Here is a 21,000-nt window from a genome sequence, read left to right on the forward strand (position 1 = left end):
CTTCTCTAGGTCCAACTAATACAAAGAAAGTAGATATGAATCAATATTTATTATACGTTGAAATCAAATATATATACTCACAAAATCAATTATTTTCTTACCGCCAACAAATAGTCACTCTGTAAGTCCACCTCAAATGCTCGTGGACGATCAGGCGTGACAAGACCCTACAACAATTCAATAAATATAATCACTTATAAATAACATTAGAAATTTTGAAATTAACTATTATAAACAACAACTAAAATGAAGAAAATTCTTTCATACCTCCGTCAGTGGTTGTGAGCTAGCCACAGCTGCGGCCACTCCACTATCAATAGACTGTTGCAGATGAGGAGGTGTGTACGACATCATGAGCTGCACGTCATACAATACACGTTATATCTAACATAAAACATGGAATAAATATAATCAAATGAATTAAATTAACATGAAACAACTGTACCTGTGTGAAGCTCGTATGATGTCTCTGCTCTGCGTCTGTGGTAAAGGTTGAGGGTCCTGTGGAGAACTGATGCACATGCATATTTTTTTTGGTCAATCCTTAATATGATTACGTAATAAATATATGTATTAATTAAAATGATTAAATTGATACATACCTCAGGACTCGTCGAAGGGACAAAAAATGGGCCTGGAGGATCACTGCTAGGCCCAGGAACACTTTGACCCTAAATTTTGAACAATGTCAATAAATCCTAATTAATTAATCATTCACTATACGTATGAAATGTGATCAAATTAGTAATTTACCTGTGTGTCAATGCCAAATGTCTCATTTAGGAACTGTTCGGTGACAAGCCCATCATCTGCACCATCTCTGGCATGAGTGCCAAATGTGCATAGGGATCCACATGAAGTGAACATGTGACCACGATGTATAGAAGGCTCCCCCTTAACTAATGGGCTCATGGAATGGATGAGGGTCTGTGTCAAAGCATTAATGGTCCCTAGAGTGTTGGCCTCTACATGTTCCTTCACAACTGAAGGAATAATCACATGCTCATGTTGTGGATGGACCACGGGTGCCCTAACTGCATTAGGGTCACGACGTGCTCTGGGCCTCTCAAATGATGACCCCCCACCTCTACCCTGGGAGTCTAACATATCAAAATAATTGGGGATCTCCCCAAGGACAAACTCACAATATAATTTCTTCAAAAAATACATGGGGACCTCGTGATTGTTGCAAGGAGGGGCATCAAAAACCATCCACCATCTATCCCAAAAATTATTTCTAATAGCATCATGTATGCACCAATGGATGGGGAATCGTTTAGTACCCTCTCTAACAGTATTTTGCTCACCGAGTTTTCTAAATAATGCACATATACTACCTTTTGGTATTTCCTTTTTTTTAACATCTTCATATGACAATTTATTTGCATAAAATCTTTTTTGTTCATCCCTCTTAGCCCGCCAAATATCTAACCGAACACTAACTGAGGCTATCTGAGTGTTAATGGATTCAAGGGATGATGCCAATTGAGCCCTCATTGGATTGGTTTGTCCGGATTCTTTCAACCGAGCAATGATTCCTTCTAATTCAGTTTTACCTCTCTCTATTTCATTTCTTAGATTTTCTTGTGTGCCTGGTTGAGGTCTTGCAATTGGTTCAGGTTGTGGAATTTGTTCTTCTTCTTGAGGAGGGTTTTGGTTTTGGGGTTCTTGAGGGTTTTGATGTTCTTGTGGATTTTCTGGTTGATTATGAACATTTCCTGATAAAAAATCAATTGAAATTCAAATAAATAAACAAATCTAAATGAAATTTGTAAAAACCCTACAAAAGAATATAAAAAACTTACAAAATAATATGAAAAATACATCAAACAATGCAAAGTTAGGTTTATATCACTTACGGCGTTGTCGTGGGTGCACTTGTGGTCTTGGATTTCGTCGACGAGGAGGCATTTTGGCAAATGGTGGTGCAAATGTTGAGTCTTCAACTCGCGTGCGCGCTGCTCACTATAGGAGTAAAAGAAAATGGTAATGAAAATGATGGGCTACGGGTTTGCAACCCATCATACATACTTTTTATTTTTTAGAAAGCGCGTACACACTATGGCTTGGGTTGCCCAAGCCATAGCGCATCTGCGCTATAGTGTGTGCGCGCTATAGCGCGTACGCGCTGTTTAAAATAGGAAAAAAAAAAATTCGTTGTCACCTTTTTGGCACCACAACTCAGTGCATATGCCCTGTAGTTAAAGTACTTAGAGTTTATAAATTATTTTTTGATAAAATATTTTATATAAAATATACACCAAAAGCTATAATGAACACGAGCCTTAACCTTAAGCACTTGATAAATATAGACCCCATATTTATAGGATTGATAAATTTAAGAAATGTAAGTTTGATCTTTTTAAAAAATATATGCAATCCATTATTTGTTATCTTTATCAAGTCATATAAAGTTAATGATATATTAGAATATATTGAATTTGGAAACATCTTGTAATTAAGATAAATATCAGATAAGATTATATGCATTGATTGACATGCATGCAGTGAATCAAGGAAAAACTCAAAACTTATCCATATCCAATCCAAGTTACCTATTTTTTAAGCAAATAACCTCTTATTTAAAAACATGAATCATTTTTAATCTTTCTTTCCAATAACATTAATAAGATGGATACATTTATCTTCTTAACTTAAATTTATGATTGGTCAATCTCCACCACTTTATAATTTTCAAAATGATTTGTGTGAACATGTTTTAGGAAAAAAATATTAAATCCTAGAATTTAATTTCTTAAACAATGAGCCATTTTATCTTAACCATCCCATCACTTAGTGAATTTAACTCCCATGCTAGCCCTTTACTTAATAGAAAAGTAGTGTAGAGAGATGAATTTAAAATGAGCCATCAAAAACAAAGAAAAAATAAAAAATCAATGAGTGACATATTAAATTTGATTTAATATAAGTATTAAAATTTCACATAGGTTTGAGCTTATGAATAGAATGAATGCATGTTTTATTAAAAAAGACCAGTTAAAGAGTCCTCAAATATAGATAGAAGGCCTTCTCTATGGGATTAAAATTAATATTATTTATTGGGAGGGATATTGGAATAAGTTCAGTGAAGATGCTTATCAGACTCTTCAAAGACTATCGCTTGATTTATTTATATTTGACAAAAGATGGATTTAAAGGGAGATTTTGTTAGTAGTTGTTATTATAGATTTTTTTTTTTGGTTTTCTCAAATTCTACAGTGAAACCTATCAAATTAATTTAAATAAATGTTGCAAATTAAAGTCTAGAAAATATAAGTTGTGTAATCAATTTGTATTGGACTGTTTTAAATTAAAAAAATTAATACAGAAAAATAGATGTCTTTTCTTTGAATTAAAATCTTTTCAAAGAACAAAAAATATATAATTTTTATAAATTTAATAATATTCAAAAATCATTTATTAATCATCACCAATTGGTCAACTTACAATCGACCATAATCTTTTGGATAGTAATAATGCATGCATTATATTTTTACAAATCTATCAAATTCCAACAATCGTATTTACAAAATTTATCACCTTTGTGGTTGCAATTCTTGTAGCAAAGATATAAACCTTTGCTCTTGTCATCCACCAAGTTACAAATCACAAGAGTTTATTAGAAAGTATATTTTATTAAGATCAAAGCCTAACTAGCATACTTGTATATATAACAAGTGCCACATAGTGGCATGTACTTGCCTTCTTGTTATTAATTGTAATTGTAAGTATCTAATAGAAATTGTAGTTTTTAAAATAAATTTAATCTAATCTAATTCAAATATTAGAAAACTGAAAAAAAATTATTAAGGAAAGTGAAAAAAGAATTATAATTAATAAGTTCTCAAAGTATAAATATAAATGAATAAATAGAATAGTGTAAAAATTATTATATTCTCATTATCTCATTAGTAGTTGTAAATACATTTTACTTTGACACATTTTACTTTCATACATCTTGTTAGAACATTCTCATATATAAAAAATACCTTGTGTAACTACAATTTCACCTGTCCTATTTCACTTATATAATTTTTTAATAAAAAATAATCTTTACAAGGTAAATTAAAATTGGTCATGCTATTACATTTATTATCTTGTGAGAACATTTTCATATATAAACAATACCTTGTGTAACTACAATTTCACTTGTCCTATTTCACTTATATATTTTTTAATAAAAAATAATCTTTGCAAGGTAAATTAAAATTGGTTGTCCTATTACATTTATTAAGATTTCATTATAGTGGGATTTGATTTTGTGTAAATTTGCATTAACCAAAACATATGAAAGAGAAAATAAAATTTATGCAACTATCTTGTACCTTGATTCTAGCCAAAAATATTGCATTATGGGGCTCTGATAAGATAAAATGATTTCAACCAATCATATAATTTGTATGAAATATAAAATTTATAGATGAATTACAAAACTATAGAAATATTTTAATTATTCAAAAATTATTACATATGATTAGTGGATAGATTTCAAACTAATTGAATAATTGTGCAAAGTGAATGCAATAGTACTAGCCTACGACAAGTACAATAATTTATTTCACAAATTCGAAGAAAGAAAAAATTAGAATACATTGCATAAAATAGTTTATTTCAATCATGGTTGATTTGCTAACAAAGAATTGAAGCACTTCAAAATTTGTAGAATAAAGATTACAAAAAATGTGGTGTATCCTTTTATTAAGTAATAGCTATCTTTTTCAACATAGACCTTCTAAATAGTTTATACAAATAGTGGGAAAATTATAAATTTTACTCAACGAAAGAATAAAATGGGGAAGGCCTTACAACATTTTCATCAAAAAAAAAAATTTTCAAAGCTAAGCTCCCACAATAAGTCTATTGACTTAATTATATTACAGCAGAATTTTTTTTTTTTTTAATTATTACAATAAAATATATATTATATTATATGTAACTAATATTAGAATCCCTCACCTCTCTCTTAAACGTCATATGTTTATGCCTCTTAGGGGATGGTTTCGTGAATAAAATTTTGTTTGATATGAAATTATTTGGAATCTTCTCTTTTAAAATAGGAGTTCAAGGTGAACTAAAAATTATTCCACCAATTTTAAAATGCTATTTGCCACTTTTCCAACATTTAATTGCATTAGCATAATTGAAAAGAAAATGTTATTTTTATTTATTTAAGTACAAAGTATGAGACCGCCTCTAAACACAATTAAAATATATTTAATTGCACTCTCTTAACATTAAAAGAAATATTTGACGACTTGCATGCAATCTTATCTTTATGGATTGACATTTTGAGAATTTGCACATCTTTAGGGGATGGCAATGATACTATTTGTATGTCTAATATTGTTATTTGACAACTGTCTTTTGACCCTTTACCTTCTAGAAAACCTCTCTATAAATACTTAACTCACTTACCAGGCCTAGAATTTGATGGGGATGATGACTGTTTTTGCACTTTTTATAGAATAAGTGTTATATTTTTCTAAAACTGTCACTATGACACTTTAAATTATTAATAAACCTTTAAAAATTATTATAGATAATATAGTATTTACTTTATCTTTATACACACACACACACACGATTTTAAAGTGATAGATATATTATCTTCAAATTTTAAAATATTTTAATATTAATTTAGAAACTTACTATTATTAATTAAGTCTAGAGACTTTCTACGCTGGAAGCATTCATCAATGTAAACTTTCTAGCATTAAAAAAAAATGACAATCATTTTAGTGTTATGTATATTAAAATGACAGGTAAATAATAATATTGAACATTAATATGATTTGATTTAATTAATTTTGTAACTGAAACAAGAATTAGCTATTTTTATCATCCTTTTCAACTTGTAGCTATTATTGTGTCATGATTTGATTTAATTAATTTTGTAACTAAAACAAGAATTAACCATTTTTATCATTATTGTCACCTCGTGAGCTATTAATGCCTTCCTAATTATCAATAAGTAACTAATTTCTATTATTTTATCTATTTTTTATCTATATATTCAATCAGTAATTCTATGATGTTTCTATTAGTTTATTATTTGAAATAACTTTAAAAAATTAGTTTAAACTTATGTTTTTTAAGCCAAGAGGTTTTCTATATTGGAAGCATTCATTAATGTAAACTTTCTAGCATTTAAAAAAAATTTGACAGTCATTTTAGTGTCATGTATATTAAAATGACAGATAAATCATATAAATAATATTGAACATTAACATGATTTGATTTAATTAATTTTGTAACTGAAACAAGAATTAACTATTTTTATCATCCTTGTTAGCTTGTCAGCTATTATGGCATGATGATTTGATTTTTTTAATTTTGTAACTAAAACAAGAATTAGTCATTTTTATCATCCCGGTGAGTTATTAATGCCTTCCTAATTATCAATAAGTAACTAAATTCTATTTTTTAAATCTATTTGTTATCTATATATTCAATTATTAATTCTATGATGTTTCCATTATTTTATTATTTAAAATAACTTGAAAATTTTAGTTTAAAATTATGTTTTTTAAGTGGAGGAGTTTTCTATGGTGGAAGCATTCATCAATGTAAACTTTCTAGCATTTTAAAAAAATTGACAGTCATTTTAGTGTCATGTATATTAAAATGATAGATAAATCATATAAATAATATTGAACATTAACATGATTTGATTTAATTAATTTTGTAACTAAAACAAATTGATTTAATTAATTTTGTAACTAAAACAAGAATTAACTATTTTTATCATCCTTGTCAGCTATTATGATGTCATGATTTGATTAAATTAATTTTGTAACAAACAAGAATTAGCCATTTTTATCATCATTGTCAGCTATTAATGTCTTCCTAATTATCAATAAATAACCAAATTCTATTATTTTATCTATATATTCAATTAGTAATTCTATGATGTTTCTATTATTTTATTGTTTAAAATGACATTAAAAAATCTAGTATAAAATTATATTTTTTACTAGAATAGAATGAATATCTTTAATTTATTAAATATAAAAAATTGATTTGGATTATAGGTAAATAGTAAATTGTGAAATCTAATAGATACAAAGTATTTTAGATGCCATAAAGATTTTTTAAAAACACTAGACAGTGAATGAACCAAATTACAAAAATCTTATCCATCAATTTTGATTTTTTTTTCTTTTATTTATTTTTATTTCTATCTATTTGTTATGATTATATTGAATTATTAATATAATGTTTATATTATTTTATTTTTTAAACAAATTAAAACTTTTGGTATAAAATTATATTTTTTACTTCTACCTATTTGTTTTTTTTTTTTTTTTTGGATAGTAATAGGCTAAAGCCAAGATTAATTATTATGTGTTGTGATTAATTATTATTATTTATTAAGTGCAGAGTAGATTCAAACCCAAGACATCTTTGATAAGAGGCTCACAATTTACCGTTGTGTTGTAGGCTCTTGCCTACTTCTACCTATTTGTCATGATTATTTATATTATTTAAAATAAATTAATTCTATAATGCTTCTATGAGGAACTATTTATATTTCTAAACTTTACTCGTTTTAAATTAGATATTTCTCGGCTTAATTTTTTTTAAAAATTAATTAAAATTTTAGGTATTCTAGTCATTATTACATGAGTAGATTTTTTTTTTTTGAAAATTTCTTTTTTTATATATTAAAAATAGAGAGTTCAAAAAGAGATAAGTACAAAGATCAAAAATACCCTAGGAGGCGAGGCCTCACACCAGGCGTATCAATTGACCATCAAGTATTTAAATACATCAAGTATATAAAAAAAAGATTGTCCATCATATACAACTGAGGAATATACAAAGAAGAGGAAAGCAAAGTAAAACTAGTGTAGTAGATGGGCATAAGGCTAAGCACAAATAGTCCACCCTTTCAGGCCTCCCATCCAAACAATATTCATTATGCCTTAGATCTAATCCAGGATAAGAATGTTCTTGTCTGAAACGTTTTTGTTCTTCTTGATCTCCTGGTTCAGCAAAGCCATCGCATCTTTAAGGGTCGAGAGGTTGTCCATGGTTCCCCTCCAATCATAGTCATTCTTCATCTTGAACATTGTGGCATGCCTAACTTTGAGGAATCTTTTCAGCTTTTCACAATCAATCATCATAGAAATCATGACTTGCAAGGCAATTTTAAAGAGAGTGAGTCTCTAAAAAGACTCAGTGAGGATTCTAGCATTGTTTTGATACCAGTCTTCATTTTTGATTTTCCAAATTTGCCATAAAACGTTAGACGAAAGAATATTCTAAAAAAGATTAGAGTTCTTGTTTAAACCATGAATATAGCCAATGATAATTTCAAATATAGAGACATTATGCAAATAAGATATGCCAAAAAGTAACCAAATTTCTCTACCAATAGTACAATCAAACAGAATATTACAAAACTCCATGACATTGTGGTCTTTTCTAAGAGGCAGTCCATCAAGAAGCATGAGCCATTTAAAGCACCTGTTTTTTTGCTCAACCTGGTTCTTCCAAACATTCTTGAAAAACTTCTTCCAAACAGTGACATCTAAATCCATATACCAAAGCGTATTGATATGATTAATAATGTTGTTATTATAAGCCCTTTCTCAAGGCTGCTTATAAACCTTAATATTAGTAATCATACTTTTCATATCAAGGAACCTGTGAGAGTCAACTTGACAAGTAGTAGGAAGGTCCTTGCATGCTTTGGCAATTAAATTATAGTTCTTCTTTTGAGAGATCGAAATGTTATAAGCAGAACTGAGACTCTCCCAACTTATAATAATGTTCAAATATGTTTATAAGTTGGGAAATTCCCAAACCAAACCAAGCTCTAGGTGAGCAGCCTTGAGAAAGGGCTAGGGGCTCACTGGATATGCAAAGGTTCCACTAAATGGTTAGGATTTTTATATATATTACTAATTTCTTATATTAGTATATAATATAATGTTTCTATATTGTTTATTATATATTTAGATCAACTTAGAATCTTTCAAATAAGCTATACAAATTTAAAATTTATTTACTTCCATTAAAAGTTTTATACGCATTATTATTAATTTATAATTATTTTCTAATTTATTTTTCTATTCAAAAGAAAAAATATTCTGTATTATTATTAAATTATAATTTTTTTAACTTTAAGTTTTTGATATTGACTATTACAAATTAAAAATTAAAAATGACTATAACTGTTCTTTTTATAGAATGTAAAATGAAAGCATTGAAATGAGCAAAACCTCATAAGAGAATCATATGACAGGTGGGGGTGACTGTCAAATTCAGGGCTGTCGTTACCCCTTCACCATCTCATCTATCACATTTGGCTTTCTTTCGTTGGGTTTGGTACATCAAATCATTTCGGCTTTTCATTTTTTTCCGAAATGCTTGCAATTTAAAGTAAAATGCACGTTATTAGAAACCACTTTTTTTGGCAAGGAAAAAAATTCACGCCGTTGCCGGGGATCGAAACCTCATAAGAGAATCATATGACAGGTGGGGGTGACTGTCAAATTCAGGGCTGTCGTTACCCCTTCACCATCTCATCTATCACATTTGGCTTTCTTTCGTTGGGTTTGGTACATCAAATCATTTCGGCTTTTCATTTTTTTCCGAAATGCTTGCAATTTAAAGTAAAATGCACGTTATTAGAAACCACTTTTTTTGGCAAGGAAAAAAATTCACGCCGTTGCCGGGGATCGAACCCGGGTCACCCGCGTGACAGGCGAGAATACTCACCACTATATTAAATAAAACTTTAGAGGACTTTATTAAACTGAAACAAAATATAGAGAGCTTAATGCGCAAGAGAAATCTAATGGCATTCATTCGGTTTCTTCTGAATCACATTCAATATCCTTCTTGCTTAAGATTAGGGTATGAGATGGGATCGAATGAGACATGTAGGCTCTCTGTAATTTCTCATGTAGTCAAAGATAATTATCGAAGCTCAATTTAAACTCATATTACTTTCCGCTAGCAAATAGAAAAATGTTGGGCAGTCTGATCATGTGTTTTAAAACATTAGTTCTCAAAAACATTTATCAAATTTGTGGATTCTTAAATATCATAGACTAAGTCAAAATTTGAGAGTAGTCAATTTTCACCATTTAGCATTTTTAAAATAGAAATCAAGTCTCAGTGTGTGTGATGTTTAAGTCATCTCACCAAATTCTAATGGAGTTGAGAGAAATTATATTGACCTTAGTAATTAAAACATTACCATCTCAAAATGTTTTCTTGAAGTATGTAAAGAGGTTCCCAAACCATCATTGGGTTTCGACACTAGATGAGAACTTTCCTTTGTTATATTAATTCTGATAATAATTTTACCTGATGCAATAGGTATTGGAAACCTAGTTTTCAAGGTTTAATAGTCAAAGTTAACTAATTTTTGTGGAATTAATTTATTCCTTAAACTACATGGCGTTAGCTAACATATGACCAGAGGGATTACAAGATCTCAAAATAAAAGTTAACATTAAAAGGGGGAGCACGTCTAACTCTACGTTATGTTTTTACTTTAAAAAATAATACCACTTTGTGTGCTCACACTTTTTTAGAGCTTTAAACTCCACAATATAATGAAAAATTAGTAGTTTAGAAACTAGATTTGGAGGACTACATTTTTTGTATTTTTCATATCTTAAAATTTTAAGTTTAATTATTTTCAATTTTTTTTTGAAACTCAAAAATTATTTATTTTGGAAAAATAAATGGCATCTTAAACTCCCTTTTAATCCCACATCTCTGTGCATTAACCCTATTAAATAGATTATTATTTAAACAGTTAAAAGATAAATTTAAATATGTGTATTTAAAAAATATATGCTAGTTAATATCCAAAAATTAAACATTTGACTTTCATAGAATGAACTCTGCTAGGGTTTGTACGGTTTGTGTCTGAGCCCTTTTTGCATTACTATTTGTCATTCCGCATTTAGTGCAAGAATTTATTTTAACTTATAATGGCCTTGGCCCTCTCCAACCCAATAGTTACTGCTGGTGTTGGAGTTAATGTTGCATGCGATAATGGCCTCGCCGAGCAAACACTCACACAAATTTGTGCCCAAGGTATTTCACGAGGTAATTCCTCTCCTGACTTGGTTCTGAATATTTTTGTTTTTGAATTTGCTTGCTAATGGCTAGAAATTCAAACCCTTATTGGGTATTTTGTAGGTCGCACTCCATCTGAAAGCACGCTGCGTGAATGGGTATCCAAACCCTGGTCCCCCTAGGGGATTTTCCTTGAAGGGATTCAAAACCTCACAAAGGGTTTTTTCATGTTTCATTTTGGTAACCCCTCCCAGGCTGAGAGTATTTTCAGCCATGGGTTGTGGATAGTTTTCTCATCTCTGCTCATTTTTTAGAGATGGTCTCGAGACTTCTGTGTCTTAGATAACCGCAAACTTAGGGTTTCAGTTTGGGTAGAGTTCCCTCGGTGCCCATTCCCTGCTAGTCTTTTCTCACTGAAATTGCCCAAACTGTGGGCAAAGTCATTTGTGTGGAACCAAATAAATTTTTTAATGCCTGTCCTCAATGGAGGGTCTGTGTTGAGGTTGACCTTTCTAGGGACCTTAAAGAGACTGTGGAAATTCAAATTGGTGCTACCACCTTTTCTCAAAAGGTTCTTTACTTAAATCTCCTGAATAATTGTTTTCGTTGTTAATCTACGAGTCACAAGATCAAGGATTTTCATCTTCTTGAGCACAATCGCTCTCTGGTGCAAGAACCCAAGTCGGCTTCGACTGTTAAAAAAGTTGAGAGGACAACAGTTGTCAAGAAAGGTAAGGGCATTGCTAAGCCAAACCCTGATTCTTAAGAACCTAGTCGTCCCAGTTCTAGTGTGGCTCCTCTTGTGCCCTCGACACTAGAGGCTCCTCTAGTTGTGATGCCGCTACCCATTTCAAACCTTGCATCGCAGGGAACAACTAAGCTAGAGGTTCGAGTTGCCTAGGTTCAAGCACCTCAAGCAACTTCTATGATTTCTTCTTTGTCTCCATGTCACTCTCGCAGCCCTGAAGGCAATAAGCGAAGAGCCATCACTTTGGGTGACTCTTCATTTGAGCCCTTCGCTTTCTTGCATAAAAATTTTTCCTCACTTGAGGACAAGGAGAATATGCAAGCCGATTTATGATGAATTTTCTCTCATGGAATCTGCGGGGGCTAACATACCTCCCTAGAAAGTATTATGTTCATGATACCAAGCGTAGGCTTGGCAATACTGATGTTTTGTGTTTACAAGAAGTTAAAGTCTTTGGGTTCCTTCTCAACTCAGCTTGCTATGTGATATGGCCAGATGGTGTTAATTTTGCTTCCTGGCATGAAGCTAGTCAAGGTGGTGTAGTCACTCTCCTCTCCACTTGGCTTCTCCTTTTGTTATTTCCTATGGTTCTGACCCCATGCAGAGAGTAGTTTGGATTTTGTTGTCTTTTCAAAATCATTCTTTTGGCATTATTAATATCTATGCCCCTAATGATACGATTGAGCACTCACACTTGTGGAGGTGGCTAGTTGATTCTTTGCCACCTGTCACTTGGTTCTTTTGTAGAGATTTTAATATGGTTGAGTTGGCTGTTGATAAAGTGGACCTTCTACCTTTTCGATGGTCAACCAGTGAGCGAGAAGCCTGGTTCTACATATGGAACAAGTTGGGTATTTTTGATCCAAATGTTCACCGTTGGACTGATGGCATCTGGTACACATGGTCCAACTTTCAAGAGGGAGCTAATAGGGTCCTTAAAACATTGGACTGTGCTATGACTTATGCTCAGTCCTTTTTTTCCTTTTCTCACATGAGTCTACTACCTGTCACTTCACTCCTCAACATGACTCTTTCGGACCATTTTCCCATCCACTTCTCCATTACCTAGCATTTTGCCCCTCCTCATAATTGTAAAACTCAATTTTACCTTAACACTTCTGTGTTGTCCCATCCACCCACTGTCACCCATATTTTACAAACTTGGAACCTTGAACCTAGCCCCCACTCATCCTCTGGGTGGATCTAGTGGTGGAATGATGCCATCACTCATACTACGAGGTTTGTTTGCATTTATGGGAGGCAATTGGCCACGTACCGTAAGAGATCATATGAGGCCACTATCAAAGATCTTTGTACGGCCACTAAAGCTCTTGCCATGAATCCATTTGATACGGATCCCCAAGTTTGGCTTGCCAACCTTCGCCATCAGAAACAAGTTGCAGATAATTATGTTGCCTAGGGAGCTCAACTCAAAGCTTGCCTTCAGTGGTTGGAGGTTTGTGATCAAGCTTCCAAGAAATTCTTTAGTGCATTGAGGGCACACCACTCTATGGTGGGGATCAAGCTCATTCATGAGGGTCAGCATACCCTCTGTGAGCTTCTTGATATTATTCAAGCCTTTGTTCGCCACTATGAAAAAAATTTCATAGCTCAAGTTCCCTCGACAACCAAGGACCAAGCCTTGTAGATTTGTTTAGCTATCATGCCTAAAAAACTCACTCCAAAGCAATATGTGTTCTGTGAGCAGAAGCTCACAAGGAAGCTATCTTTTCCATGGTGGATGATAATGCCCTTGGTTGTGATGACTTCCCTTGTGAATTTTACAAGGCATTTTGGGATGAGATTGGTCCAACCCTGCGTAAGGTTTATATTGAGGCATACAATTCCTATTCTCTGGGTAATCTTATTAACAAAGGGAATATTAAGTTCATACCTAAGATGAGCGACCCTGAAGACATCATTGCCAACACACTCTCACTCAAAATTCATCATCGTCTTCCTTCGATCATTTTCCTTGAGCAAACAGGTTTTATCAAGTCTTGTTATATCTTGGACAATATAATTGTTGTGTGGGAAGTGATAGAATGGGCTCGCCATTCCAAGAAACAAGCCATCTTTCTCAAAATTTATTTTACCAAGGCTTATGACAAGATCGACTGGCCTTTCATTTTGACCATGCTTCAGGCTCTTGGGTTTGGCCCTACTTTTTTGTAGTCGATCCAAATGCTCTTTGGAGATGCCTATGCTTGCATCTCCATTAATGGTCATCAATCTCAAGTTTTTGGGCTCTATCATTCAATTCGTTAAGGCTACATACTGGCACCCTCATTATATGTTTTGGCAGCAGAAGGTTTTGGGTATTTTCTCACAAATGCCATCTCCCAAAGAAGGGTTCGAGGTATTTCCCTTTCGGATTCCCCTGAGCAACTTGTGAATCATCATTTTGCAGATGACTCTTTCCTCACTCTCATTGAGGATGAAGAAAAATTACCTCCGCTTTGCAATGTCTTGACACATTCTATCTTACTTCAGGGTCTGTCATTCAGTGGCACAAAAACCTTTTTTATAGATAGTCTTACCTTCCTTGTCCTGCTTGGCTTGAGCAATACCAGTGGAAATGGATTCAACATGGGGAAATTTTTTGTTTTCTGGGTATCCCCTTCACCTTCCAAGCCTTGGTTGTTGAGCTCTGGAATGTGGTTCTTGCTAGAATAGAGAAGAAGTTGGAGTATTAGATCACCAAACCTCTTTCACTAGCAACCAAATTCTAGATTTGTTCCAAAGTGTTGGCCGCCACCCATGTTTATTATTCTTCCTGTTGGGCTCCATCAAAGGCCTCGTGCCTCAAACTTGAATGCCTTTTACATGAATTCCTTTGGGTGTTAGACTCTTCTCACTAGGGCTTTGATAGAGTTTCCTGAGGATTTTTCTATCTTCCCAAGGAGTCTGGTGGCCTTGGCTTGCTGTCCACCTAGAAGCAAGGTATTGCTTTATGTGCAAAATGGGTGATTCAAGCTCTTTTCGATAATGAAGCCTGGAAGATTTTGTTAAGGCATTGCATTTCTTCAAGCTTTTCGGTTCACCGACCAACCTAGAAGGGGATTGGGTTTCAAACCCTTCTAATTACCCCTAAACCTATTCAAATTTAGGGTACTTTTGTTTCCAAGAGTATTTGGAAAGCCTGGGAAGCAGTTAAGCCCTAGCTTCATTGGGTTGGCAATGGTTTCAAAGATGGGCTTTCCTTGAACCAACATAATCTCTGGTGGTCACCTTTATTTTCTATTCAAGGTGTCCCCCTGGCTAAGGTGCATAGGGCTAGTGCTCTACATTTTTTTAAACACGGCATAAGGACCCCAAAGATCTTTTCTCTAGAGCTACTATGAGCTTGCAGTCATGGGAAGACATGAAAGTGCAATTCTGGCTCACTTGTCTAGATTGGTAGACTTTTGATCTTCTAGTTTCTATGGTGACTTCATATTTGTTACACAAAGTAGGAATTTAGTCTTCTTGCCCTTGGTGTAAAGACTGGAAGTGGTATCCAGACACCCTGATTGCCAACTATAAACCTATGCTAGGTTACCGATGGCTAGTTCCTCACCTGCCCATGGTTGATGTACTCAACCAACGTTGGCATTTGCAATCCTCACATCACACTTGGAGACATAGGTTCTCCACTATGTGGCACACCATTACTGAACCCAAAATTGCACATTTTTCCTAGTGTATTATTTTCCATGGCTTGCCTTTGGGTTCCCGACCGTGGCATCTGGGAGTTCCTAACCCCCCTTGCCTTTTTTGTGGTTAACCAGAGTCCTTTTTGCACATTTTTTAGTTCTGTAGACAGGCTCAGTGTTACTAGCGATGGATCCATGATCCCTTTTGCCCCTTCTACCTAGAACCTTTTTCTTGGCATATGGTTCTTCTAGGTGATAGTAACTTGATTCCCTTCAAATACGCCCAGATTTGAGATCTTATTTACCATTTGGAAAGATCATAATGGATTCATTTATGCTCATAACACACTTGACATTAATGTGGCTATGTACTCTAAAGCATGTATTTATAACAATGTCATGTTACAGATTCAAGTACAGATGGATAAAGTGACTTTGAAGGTGGTGCACTTATAGGAGCTTTTGGCTCATTGGGGAAATGCCCCCTGTATGGTTGCTTGTGTTCCACAAAATTTAGCCTCTGGAAAATGTACCCCTCCTCGTGGTCATCTTCAAGGATGTAGCAGTTTTTCTCACTGCTCACACACACCTCACTCTCAGTAGCACCACTCTCCCAGTGGTGATGCTGCTGGTCGGTGCTACACTTCTAGAGGTTCTGGTGGTTGGCATCGCTTGGCCTCACCTCCCTGGAGGTCTAGTTCAAGGTGGTCCCCAATGGCTCCTCCTGCTACTCCTAATACTGGTTCACCCTCTGCTCACTTGGGCCCCAAGTGGGTGTTTCCTCGGTTGGAATTAGCTATTTCTCCTCCCAAGCCCGAGGGAGAGAAAGATGAAGATAATGTTGTTGTTTTTTATGACAGTTGGGCTCCCTCTAAGCCATCTACTCACCCCACTTTTGTGTGGGGCTCTGATGATAAGGATCCTCTTTCCTCGGTTGGTGTTGCACTGGCAGCATGAGGATTTCTTTGTTTTCTGTTCTTTTCTAAAAAAAATTGATGAATAGTTGATTTCCAGCTAGTGGTTCTATGAGCTCGCAGGGTGATCCTGTATCAAAAAAATTAAACATTTAATTGCAATCATATTACCAATAAATAATGTTAAAAATAAGAGTTAGTTTAATCATTTAATTATTAAATATTTTGTAAAATTTAAAAATGATATATAGTATGTTAGGATTAAACCACAGATAGAAATAACAATTACATGCAAATATAACCAATAACAAAAATTAATAGATCACATAGAAAAGAACACAAGACACCAAGATTTAATGTGGTTCACCCAATCCCTGGGCTGCATCCACCAACCAACAAGTCTAATATTATTATGATCCCGTGATTACAACCTGATTACAATCTGTAATTTGTTACAACTCAATACCACCGCAAGAACCAATTTTCACATCACCATATGAAATCATACCTAACCCTAAGCACTTTTACACAAGTATTAAACCTCTTTAGGGTTATAATTAATAATTACATGTCAGCCCAAAATCCTGATAAAATAGGGCCAAAATATATTCTTTTGGGGCAATGCCTTAAGCCCCAAAGAATTTATGAAGTATGTATAGTACTTTCCTAGTCAGTCACCACAATCGAACATAGTATAAAAGAAAATAACTATTAAAATATTCACATTCATCAAAATAATTTTATCATGGTCAATGAGGTTCTTTTTGGTTGGTAACTAGTGGGATTAGGGCCCACTTCCATGAAACAACAAAGAAAGATTCAAATCCATGAATGAGAAGCACACAAAAAAAAAAACTCATCTAACCTTTTCAATGAACTCTTTTTTCTTCTTAGTAAGGATTTTTTTCGACACTACTACAATTAGGCCCAAATTCTTATGGTACTTTGTCGCTATGTTCGAGCATTATCCTTGGACAACAATCGAATACAATCATTGGTAAAATATTGTCAACACTACCGATCGGGGAAGAAATCGTTGGCCACTCGACGACATATGTTGTCGCAAGATGAAGCAAAAGTGAAACCAATTGGATTAACTTGATTGACAATATTGTCGTCGGGTTATGACATTCTCATCGGAACTCATGTCAAACGTCATTGCATTACTGTCGAAAGTCAAACAACATGTGCGTAATATAATTATGTCAAGAAAATGATTTGGTAATTAATGATTTCCATGTTGGTAGTAGTATAATGGACTCCTATAAACCATTTTTAAGGTTTAACTTAAAAACTATAGAAATTTTCTAAAAATAACATGCAAATGATTAGATAAGAAGTGTCGATTATACAAGGTTCATATACCCAACTTAAAGGGACATTATTGGAATGAGATTCAACTTAAAGACATTTACACATGAGATTGATGTGATCTCTTACGTAAATGTCTTTAAGTTGATTCTCATTCCAATAATGTGCCTTTAAGCTAGATAAATGACACTTCTACAATCAAAACTACTCATCTAATCATCTACATGTTATGTTAAAAACATTTCCATAGTTTTTAAGTCAAACCTTAAAAAAATAGTTTATGGTGACAGAATATTATAATACTACCAACATGAAGACTACTAATTACCAAATCATTTGCTTGACACAATTATACTATACATAGGTTTTCAGACTTCCAACAAAGAGCACCAATGTGATTTCCAAGTTCAAAGAATATAGAGTAATAAGAAATATAAAAAAACATTATGGATTTATTAACATTTTCCTAATAGAAAAGGAGGTCCATGTTAATGATAATCTAGTTATACCAAATAGTTATACCATGTTAATAGACTTTTAAATCTTCTTGCCCTGTAATAAGCAATGACCAACTTACTAAATTTACTTATGGAAATTTTCTCCCACAATGGCTTTCTAACAAAAACATAATGTGAAGGTGATGTTCTTGAAATAATTCCTTTCCATTTAACTTTCTAAGTTATTAGCTCGTGCTAAACATCTATTTCATTTCCAACACTACATGTCAAGTAAAGAAACATATGTAAGCTGATTTTATAAAAATGAAAACACTTCATAAGACTTACAAATGGTATGATCCTAAGGTGGAGTTTGAAAATTGATAGGGCTATTGAATGTGAAGGATTTTCGGTACACTTATAGCTTCAGAAGGTGATTGGGTATCGAGCTTCACTTTATTTTCAAAATAGTTTACTATTCTCTACTTAACATGGCCAACCACATAAAGGTAGAAGCTCAACTGCCCCGTCCCCCTCCCAACATAACTCTAAATTCCCCATTAGCATCTAACATTCATTCCTATATATTTAGTAGAAAATACAAGTGCGAGAGAGAATATGGGCATCACTTGGTTCACCTGAAATACTCTGATCAAGAAGAAAAAGCTCATGATTACACAAAAAAAAGATGTAAAAACATCACTTTCATATTTTAGTTAATGACATAAAAGATTATAAAAAATAAACCATTGAACTTTTTAATATATATATTTTTTATTACCACATATTGGCTTAGCAGATTTTGTGATACTTTTAATCCATGTCAAAACCTCTCTATATCCTTATGTAATCTAAATTAAGAATTTCAATTTATAGATGGAACAAACATGTGAAGAAGAAAGTTTTGCAATATAAGATCTTAAAATATCATTGAGGTTTTGGAGTGCAATATTGTTATGAACTATTAGTTCATAATTGGAATAGTTAAAGGCAACTTGCGATCTTTAGAATAGCTCAATTATTATGAACTACTCTAATTATTCAAATTCATCCCAATTTTGTTATGAACTATTTTAATTATAAAATTTTAGCCTAATGTATAATTTAGATCATTATGAACTATTCTCTTGTTCAATGTATTCTATGAGAGAATAATGTTCCTTACATATTTTCTTTTTTATTTTGCATACATATCTATCAGTGCATTTCCAACAAAAAAATTGTTTAACAATACCACACTTTATTGTTCACTGTTGGTATAATCCCACACACCTTTTTTCTCTTGAATGATGATATCTACATACAGAATGTTGAGTGTTTGTATTGAGTACTACAACATCATCCATTTTATACCTTCATCTATACACAATTTCTTTCTAGCTCTTTGTACTCACATGCCCATTTCATTTCATATGATCATTTCTAGTTTTTTCATATGATCATTTCTAGTTTTTTCATATGATCATTTCTAGTTTTTTCATATGATCATTTCTAGTTTTTTCATATGATCATTTCTAGTTTTTTCATTTCATATGATCATTTCTTTATATTTCATCAGCAATGCACAACATTCATCAATATTCATGAGCACATATTATTCACAAACATTCATGAGCACCAACCATTGTCAACTAAAGTACATTAAATTTATTATTTATTTATTTTTTCCTTCAATTTGCAATAATTTTCATTTAGCATGTTAACCTATGTGACAGATCCAATAGAACCTTGCCCATTTTGTTCTTGAGGCCATTCAACCATGGTTGAATCGCCTTCCTTCTAGGAAATTTTCTTGACCTCATCTATGAGTAGTTTGTTGAACTAAGATCCTTGCATTTTTGTCAACATCATGAATTTTTCTTCCAATGTTTCATTCAAAACAAAATTGTTTTCAATTTATAAACATTTTGATATGATGTTTAATTTACTAATACTTACAACTCATGTGGCAAGTTTCACATTTGATGTTCCACATTTGATGTATGGTGGAACTGAATATCTCCAATTTAATATCATTAAAATATTAATAAAAAAAGATCATTCCCTACAAAAAATCATGGGATCATTAGTCAAAATAGAGTTATCAACAAGTAAATTACAATTAGAGTATATATAATAATAACTTTAAAGTACCTAGAACCATCGGTATCTTTAAGGGAACCATTTTTGTATCGCTCATGAGCAATGAGTAGTACAAATTATCTTCTAGAGAAAAAGATTTCAAATGAAGTTTCACATGGATAACCTCAAATTTGTAAAAAAAATTGGTCTCTATGTGTAGACAAAGCATAATTGTGTGTTCACAATTAAGAACTTAAATCATGCTCATTATAATTCATCATTAATGCACAACATTCATCAATATTCATTAGCACATATTATTCATGAACATTCATGAGCACCAACCATTGTCAAATAAAGTAAATTAAATTTTTTATTTATTTATTTTTTCCTTCAATTTGAAATAATTTTCATTTAGCATGTTAACCTATGTGACAGATCCAATAGAACCTTGCCCACTTTGTTCTTGAGGCCATTCAACCACGGTTGAATTGCCTTCCTATTGGAAATATTCAACATATCATATATTACTGAGAGAGGAGGGGTGAATTAGTAACTTCAAAACTTTTAAAACAATTCAGCACTTTAACCATATATACTATTCTCAATTCATTCATCTAATCTAATGCATATATGAGAGAACAAACATTTATAACACATGTACACAGTGATTTGGTGACCCAGAAACCTTCCAAATAGAAAGTAAAACTAGGGTGGGGATGATACCCAAAAAAACTTCATTACTGTAGTATGAAGTTGGCCTATTAAGGCTTACATTGACCACTTTTGGTGATCTACCCTGTTTGGAGCAAAAAGGACTGCTAGGTCCACCTTGTTAGAGGATTTACAAA

This window comes from Cupressus sempervirens, chromosome 2 (genome assembly GCF_028749045.1).
Source record: "Cupressus sempervirens isolate cs-2001-9-10 chromosome 2, ASM2874904v1, whole genome shotgun sequence".
In the NCBI taxonomy this organism is placed as follows: domain Eukaryota; kingdom Viridiplantae; phylum Streptophyta; class Pinopsida; order Cupressales; family Cupressaceae; genus Cupressus; species Cupressus sempervirens.